Consider the following 9,638-nt stretch of genomic DNA (forward strand, 5'->3'; position numbering starts at 1 on the left):
AATTTCCAACACGAATCAAAACATAACCTTTGACCTTTGTAGCCCCAGACGGTGTCAGAAGCGAATGGTGAATGATATTGGTACTTGATTGCCATTATTTCACTGTGCAGCATGTGTTAAAAAAAAAAAAAAAAAGTGTGGGGGGCGAAGGGGCTATAATTTTGCCACAGATGTGTTTATTTTATTTTATTTTATTCAGAAAGACTTCAATACAATTTTGGCCTGTTTACGGGGCAAGGTGTATCGGTGGTTGGTGTCACATAATTTTACTTGCAGAAATGGGGGGGGGGGGTCACAATTTTAATGACACCAACTTTTTGTACTTAGGGACTGTGCCCCCACATCAGAAGAAAATATAAGACCGGGGAGGGGTCATTTTTTCGGAATGGAGGAGGGGGTCATGAAAATGTCAAGTGACTGGGAAATAAAAATTGTCTGACCCCCTTTCACATACCAGATTATCTGTAAAGGCAGAGAACATGCAACATCTCTGGTAAAGGTCAATAAATAAAATAAGGTGGTCGGAGCCGCCCCGCGCACAGCACGTTAAAAGTTTGATTGTAAGTGCAACCCCCCAAATGTTTTCGAAGATAATGGAGATGGCAAAGAGTAAACTGTCTAAGATGGGACAAAAAATTGATAAATGGGGAGTAATGAAAATTTAGCTTTCCCCCTCACACTAAAATCCTGGTTACACTAACGACAAAAAATATGACATAATTTGGCATATTTTATGACCCCCAGTACATTCATGACCCCCTTCCGAAGAAAATAACCCCCAGATATGAAAATTGTTATGCCCCTAAAAAGGGTGATTTTTTATCCACCTTTGGACTCGTGTTGGCACTGTGGTGATGGTGGTCATTGAAATCGCAATGCTCCTTCGCTGGAGTGGAAATGCATATCTATTTTTGTAAGCCATAATGTAACATATGCTGAGGAGAACCCCCTAAAGTTTTGTCAAAGTTGTTGAGTTTTATATGATTGCATCTAAACTGGTCCCAAAAAGTAACTTACCAGGTAAGAAATTCGTCTGTCAAGTTCAAACGACAAATCGTATTATACTGAATAGCATATGAGTGGAAGCGGTGTACATTTACGCTGAGTTTGACACCTCATTTGTCGCAAACAGATCAAAACTTTTGAAGTTATGCTCATTTGAACAAGCCTACTATCAAATTTGAAAGTTGCAGGTCCGCCCCAATGAATTCACACAATAAACAGACACATGAAAGGATGTTCAACTCACACTTTCCTGCTCAAACCTTCCTCACATGAACCATCAGGTCTTGAACCAACGACCACATGAACGCAATACTCTGGACACACCCAAGGTCCCCTAAATCCCTGGTCATCATATTGATTCTTTCATTCGACTTAATTTCTTCAGATGATTGAATAAGGACAATTGTCATTGAACTTTGATCATTCTTCATCCTCACAAGAAGCAATAGGAAAGTTAGTCATGCAAAGAAGAAGAGGAGAGCACTGATTACACCTGTATACTGCCAACCATCTCAAGTGGTATGAGTGCAACTTTCATTCCAGTGGATAGGTTAGGTTAAATAAGCATAACTTCAAAAATACTCATCCGTTTGCAACAAATGAGGTGTCAAAATTCGCGTAAATTAACACTGCTTCCACTCATATCCCATTTAGTGTAACACAATTTGTCGTTTGAATTTGACAGACAAATTTCTTACCTGGTAAGTTTCTTTTTTGGAGCAGTTTACTTTCATAAATAAACATATTCTTTTCTTTACCTCAGTTGTTTGGTTCAAATTTAAATGGACATATCTAATAGTATAAAACAAACTTTCTTCCGGTGGAAAGAAATACAATTTTTTTTATTGAAATGTTACAATATGGCCATAATGGATATGTGCATACATGTATAATACCGTAGAATTTTGTCTACAAGCATATAATGCCTCTAAATGAGGGTATTTTTTATTATTTGGCATTTGAGCAACTATATTACTGAATACTGATACAGGTGGACAACCTGTAAAGTGTGCTGAGGCTTGTGGATCAACGTCTAGGCGCTGTGCCTGTACTGTGCGTAGCGTACTATAAATCACTGCGCTTTTTTAAAATTTTTACAGTCGGCTGTACAAACACATATTATTGTAAAATCAATCTATTGTAATTTTTGTGTGTGTAGGGTCTGCCTTTTGGCTCTTTCATCAAAAAAAAAATTTGTTTTGTGAAAAAGTGGGTAATGGTGAATCCAACGGACGAGGACACATTTGTTTTGTGATCATTTCGATCAGTGGTTTTTATCAATGAAAGCGTGAGCCAGTTGACCTAGCAACGGTCATATTCTAACATGCACTACGCCAGCGAATATGCTTGTAGATGGAATTTTACAGTATATGATGTCAATTCATATCATAAACAAGACATACATGTATGTATCAGACAAATCCAACCAACATAAATACAAACATATTTTCGTATTGACTTTATTTATTTTCAGAAATATGCAGCAAGACAAATGGTGTAAAAGCATGTGCCAAGAATGGTTAAAAGTAAACATTTTAAACATACAAACAGAGAAATTATTTTACTTTCTTCAAATCTTTTTGATTAAGACTGTTAACCATAAATTGTCCAAACATTAAGTTTTGTTGATAAATTTTGACTTAATTTTTCTATTTTGACAATGTTACAAAATTATTTTGAAATTTGATATTGTCAAAGTTGTATGAACTTCGACAAGTTTTGAATAAAGTCATATTCTCACATTCAGTCTCCCAAAGAACTTCACATTAAATTGTCAAAATAGTAAGTAGGGTTTCTTTTACTTTGTTTTGATATTTCGACTTAATGGATGAAAATCCTTCGCTGATAGTTATTACTAAATACTACTAGTATTTCAGGATTTTGAATAAAGAACAACAAAATTAAAATTTGATGGAAATCATACATTATGGCTTTAAAATGTTCACTTTTATATCAAAACAACATAAAATTGTGCTTTCTATTAAGGGCTGGGGTATGAATGTTTGGACAGTATTTATTTTGGGACATTAGAGCACATCAGACATATCGAATTGCATTCTGAATACGAAGAATGTCATTCTGATATCAAATAATTTTGTTTTTTGAAATTGCAATTTAATACACATTTTATGGCAAATCATTAAAATTGATATTTTTGATATTTAACAGTACTCGAAGTAAACTTTATAAATCTGATGATTTATACTTACGTGTATGTAGGTGGGATGAAATGCGACGATCAATTGAAAATTTTGACCTTTCGTATTGAAGATATGGATTTTTTTCCCAAAACACCAAAAAAATTAGGTCTTTTGGGAAAAAATGTATATCTTCAATATGAAAGGTCAAATTTTCAATTGATCGTCGGCTTTTTCCTCCTGCTACATACACTTTAAAATATATCATTAGATTTATATAATTTACCGAGGACTGTTATATATCAAAATTTGTCATAAAATTTGTATTATATTGTGATTTTCAAAAATGAAAATTATTTGATATCACAAAGACATGCTTCAGTATTCAGAATGCAATTCGATAGGTCTGAGGTGCTCTCATGTCCCACAAAAAATACTGTCGAAGCATAATAAACGCTCATTTTAGATCCCTTAAGTAGTGGAATTTCTAATTTCTAATTTTACTGGAAAATAACTATTTGTAGTTCTTACATTATGCCAACTTCCTTAATATTATATTACTATTAGTACATTATCTATTCCTTTGCTTATTGGAGGGGGACTAAGCCCTGATAAATTTAATTCACACACATTTTTATTCTTGGTTAATGTAAATAAAGTTTCAATATCAATTGAAATAATCCCTTTACATAGTACCACATTAAAACAACCCAGCAAACACAAAAATGATTTTAAAACGTTATACACATGTTATAAACATGTTTTGGTCAGAACGTTTTAATAACATTAAATTTCGGGTTATATAAAGGTCATGAAATGTTTGAAAACATTTTATATAATAAATACTACAATAACATTTGCAAAATTCTGCCAAAATCGTTTTTTAATTATTTTTTGACAAACATTTTCTTCAAAATATTTGGTCAACACATAACATTGTTTGAATGTTTTGCAACAAGTTTTCAAAAATGTTATTAAAATGTTACAAAATCTTCACATTACCCGACATTTTCTGTTTGCTGGGAAGTAGCTGTCTAAACACCTACATTGAAAAGATTGTCTCACATTTACTCTATGCATACTTAATGAAAAAAACAATAGACCAAGGCAGAATTTCTTCTAAGATTACAATTTTGAGATCAAAACACATTTGTGACCATCCACCACGAAGTGGTAGTAAAGTCGGCTCTAGATCATTTTCTTTTTATTGCAGATTGTAAAAGCATGCACTTTTAGCTTTAAAATGATACCTCAACCAGCTTTATCAGACGTCTGGAAGTGAAGTTATGGTTCATCAAAGGTCAAATTCTTCATATATTTTACATAGAAATCCATAACTGTTTTTGATTGTATCTCAAAATGGAAAATGCTGACTTTACGACCAGTTTGTGGTGGATGGGCACATTTTCTGCTCCATTTACTAAAATTTCATTAAACCATTGCAGATTATGTGACTACAATTAATTAAAAAGCTTCAATTAAATGAATTTATATTGATAAGGGTGACAAAATGGAAAAAAAGGGTTCATGTTATAATAATTGTTGGAAATAGTCTCAACATGCATTGTAAACCTTGCACTCTGACACTCAAGTAATCAAGAAGACAAGAACAGACAATAAATTATCTTATCAAATTTAACAATAATTTTAAGTCAAAAGCCACTGAGTACAAAAAAGGATGGAAAAATACCTATACACTAAGATATAAAACATTTTATAAAGACATAGATAAAGAATTACTACCTTATACAATGCTGTGTGTAAAATACTATACCAATTCTACAATAATTGACAAAAATGTGACCCTTTTAATATTACCACAATAATACAGGTTACAGGATACTCATATTTATGCTAATGATATGGTAATTTATTCACAAAATAAGCATGACAGTTTTTCGTTTAGGTAATGCTGAGAGACAAAAAAAAAATTCAAAATTCACACACAAGGGCACACATATTTGTGACCCATCACATCGAAACAGACCACCTCGCGGCAGAAATGAAAATGGAGATTCAAACACTACGATAAACTGCTGCATTTTAGCTGGAAAATGACACCTTACTTGTTGAAATCAGATACAGTAAAAATGTTTTATGAGGCAAAACAAGCTCAGAATTCTTTTTATTTTCTTTTATATTTTTCCATCTACTTTCATTGTTATCTGCCAATAAAGCCAGCCGTGAAGTGGTCTGTTTCGATGTGATGGGTCACATTTTGTTATCTTTTAGCAGCCAATGTGCTATTCCTGTTGAAATCCATACACCCCCAAAGAAAGACATGACCTTAATCACCCATACAGAGGGTGTAGATTTCAAATGGAGTACTCCCATTTGAAATCACACTCTCTGTAATGAAGATTAATGTTATGTCTTCCATAGCGGGTGTGTATTTGAAATGGGATAGCCCAATGACAGATAGGACTGGTCAGTATGTTGTAGTTGAATGTTTTGCATGCCCACATGTCAAATGCAATAGCGTATCCTACGTGCTTCAACATACATTTAATAGAACATAATTATGTATTTTACATGCATCGACAACAAAACATACACCGACAACAAAACATACATAAAATGGAAAAGTATTATATAGTAGTTCCTGGCCCCAAGTCACTCTACACATGAAACATTTAACATTCAAAAAATGTTCTGATATTATGTGTATATCTATCTAAATATTATTAAATTTAAATTGTTATCCAAACAAAGTAAAACTACATAACATTTCAAATCAAGCTAAATGAATTAGCATAAGCAATATTTTCTTTTTGCAGGCACAAAATGAGAAGTATACAACTGAGTATAGTGCAAATTAAAGTACTTTATATCTAAATTTCATTCTACTCACAAAACCTGATAAATAAAATTCTTTTTTGACAATTAACTTAAGAGACCATTGTCACTCATGCATTTCAATGTTTACTGTACAAATTAGAATCAGGTTTGTTGATTTACGCTATTCCAATTGGAATTCATATAACCCCTGTAGAAGACATAACCTTGTTCTTCCACACAGTAAGTGTGAATTTGACACGTCTTCCATATGGGGTGTAAGGATTTCAACTGGAATAGCATAATTAAATGAAAAATGTTACCAAACAAAAACATATTCATGTACTTGTCTGTTGAACAAAGCTTGTAAAAATAGAACCCAAAGTCCAAAAGACATTCTGATTCCTTATCTATAATTCAATATCTGCCAAATGTAACATTTGGTTCTTCCTTCATGAAAGCATATACACAAAATTAGCCTATTGTCAGACTTCAAGGCAATAGACAGCTTTATTCTATTATAAGTTGTCTTGATATTAGGCTAACTTTGAGTTTGCTTACATGAAGGCAATACCAACATCTTTTCTGTTTCAAGTTGAATATCACATGGCAAAGCCAAAACGAAGGCATTCTATTAGAGCAGTTACAACACCTTTGATTTGTGTTGATACTAATTTGATGCCTTATATAATATTCTAAAATATTCTGTTTAATTGATACAAAAAATGACTATTACAAGTCTTTCTCATTTAATCTCTTGCAGTGCTAGCTACTAGTGCTACTTGTTTTTATTACCTTGTAAAAGGGATGTTTTTATGCTCCCGAAACGTCAAAAAGACTATAAGATCCATTCAAAGTTTCCCTGCTGGTCAGTTGGTACTGTTTTAGTTTGCTTTTTTGCTATTACAAGTAAATAAGACATTTCCACCTGTTATCTGGATAATGGCCTATTCTGGCTGAAATCCATACACCCTATGAAAGACATGACCTTAATTTCCCACAAAGGGGGTGTAGATTTCAAATGGAGTCACCCATTCAGGTAACCCTATTTGAAATTCACACATCCTGTGTAGAGGATAAAGGTCATGTCTTCCATAGGGGGTGTATGGAATTTAACTGGAATAGCTTACTTCCACTTAACCCTTATACACTCTATACTTCAACAAATAATGTTAAACTCAATAGAGCTCTGTTATAATAAAAGAGTGTGTTTTAATTTGCTGTGTGACATAAAATATATTCCTGACATATATTAGGTAATGCCAGGTGGTGTTAATTATCATGCATCAGTGACACATATTTTGTGATTGTCGTGTTAATTGATCACTGTATTATAAGTGGCTATTATTGCGTACAGAATGATCTCCAACAAAAGGGACTTTCATGTGTTGGGTTTTTTGTGTGAATTTTATGCCTCAACAATGTCATCCATCGTATGACAAAACTTCACATATATTTGTGTTGTCAAATTTGTGACTTAATGCCTATTCACAAAATTCCAGAAAATAGCTCTTGTGTGACAATTACCACTTAGTCACAGGAGTGATAACATTTAATCACACAGATGCAGTTGCAGTGGTTGACAAAATTTTACATTTGATATGTTATAAACATATGTGTACAAACCGCTGTACAGCATGGCCCTAATAGGATAAAATATCTCATTATTTACTTCAATAGCAAGTTACTTCCGTTCGCCAAGGTTGAACTATTGTATTTGATTCACATATTAAGTGTACACTCTACATTTGGGAATGATATGTCTCGATCATCAAATTTATTTACACCTCTTTAGTATTTACAATAGAGTATGTCAACAAGGTACTTGAATCGTAAAAATCCACAATACATAAATGTTATAATATAGTTACCAAACACTATTCTAGATATTGATGAGTTTTTTTATTTTTTTTATTTCACATAATTTATTTTTCAGTTGAAATTTCAACTGAATGAACACAGCCTGACATAGCGTGATGATTTTTTGCATACACTGCGCGATGTACACCAGCGCATGGCCGCATGCGACTGTGTGCATAACACGGAAATGAATCCAATCATGCCAACGTACTTGTGATTGGCGAGTATTGTATCCAATGTCATGCATTTGTGTTCTAGTTTTAGATACGCAATATACAATTGCGGTTGGATCATGTACAGCTGTTGAAAGCTGTATTCATTCAATTGAAATTTCTAATATAGTACTAGTATACTAAATAAGACGTGCTTTACTGCTGCTCCAGAATTTTTTGTCGTTGGTTCACAGAATATACTGTCACAATCACCGTACATTGTTACTGGATAGGGAACAAAATCCAAGTACACTACACAAAAACCCAAAGATCAGACTTTTATTAGGATTGTCAATGTCTGATTACTTCTGTGTAGATGGGGTCATAGTATCAGAGTCTGATACTATGACCCCATCTACACAGAGAAAAGTTGACTTCAATTGCAACATCGAATTCAGATTGCGACTAAGGATTAGCAGAAATTATTTCTTGACAGGGTATTTACACGGAACGTAGTCGACTTCAAAACAAATTGTGAATTCAACTTTAACACCATCACTTGCTCATGCTTCAACTAACCATTATGAAGTCGACTTCTAATTACGTGTTTGTTTACACTACAAAAGTCGAGTTTGAATTCGATAAATGTTACTCTGGGTCGTCATTTGAAGTCGAACTTCTGAAGTCGAGTTCAAAACACGGCGACCCTGTATACACACAAATGAAGTCGAGTTCAAAGTTGACTAAAGTCGACTTCAGGCTCTGTGTAAACAGGGTCTATGTTTTTTGAGTAGTGTACAATTGTGTACATAGTGATAATACTATGTACAAACGTGCAAGTAACAAGTGTCCAAATCTCACATAAAATTAATCCAAAATATTTTATTTATATACAAAAAATACAGTGTTGCAAGATCAGAAAGGTATTGTTTTTCGTGTGATAGGATGAAGTGGACGATATTTTGTCAGTGTTAGTGTATATACACATTTATTGGCTTCTAATATCAAAACCGCTGGAGGAATATAACTGAAAATTTGGAAACACATTGTTTAAATGGTTAGCCTCAATATAAGATAGAAAACAGAATATATAAAAATCTGACCACCTACCTTTAAACGATAAAAAATAAACATTTTATGCTCCTGGGTATTTCATAAATATTACACTATACTTTATATTTACATAATATAGCACCCAAGCACCAAACTTTCAAAAAAATTAGGTTAAATCAAATAAAAAAGTTGATGTAAACTTAACAAAACAAAAATCACTTACCTAAGCTATATGCATGCAGATCATCAAATAAAGGTTTTGATATGTTTAGTACATTGTCATAACTATTCCCTGTAGAAATGATGATGTAACAGGACTAATTACCATAGCAATAGATGAATACAATTTTGGTATATATTGCCCTGCACTACAAGCAGGTTGCACTCATCACCTGTGTATGTCTGCAATCATAGATCGAATACAATACCGCTCTTTTCAAAAATACTAATCATCCTATAGAATTACGAATTTATGATCCAGGTCTTTATCCCGGTTCTTTGACATGCATCTGTGGTTCAATGCATAGGTACCGTGTGAATGTTGTAGTGCAGGGCGATATATTCAAAACTTGTATTCATCCATTGCTATGGTAGTCAATCTGATTATTACATCACTTCTATGGCGAATACAATTCCTACATATACATCAGGGCTA

This window comes from Amphiura filiformis, chromosome 8 (assembly GCF_039555335.1).
Source record: "Amphiura filiformis chromosome 8, Afil_fr2py, whole genome shotgun sequence".
In the NCBI taxonomy this organism is placed as follows: domain Eukaryota; kingdom Metazoa; phylum Echinodermata; class Ophiuroidea; order Amphilepidida; family Amphiuridae; genus Amphiura; species Amphiura filiformis.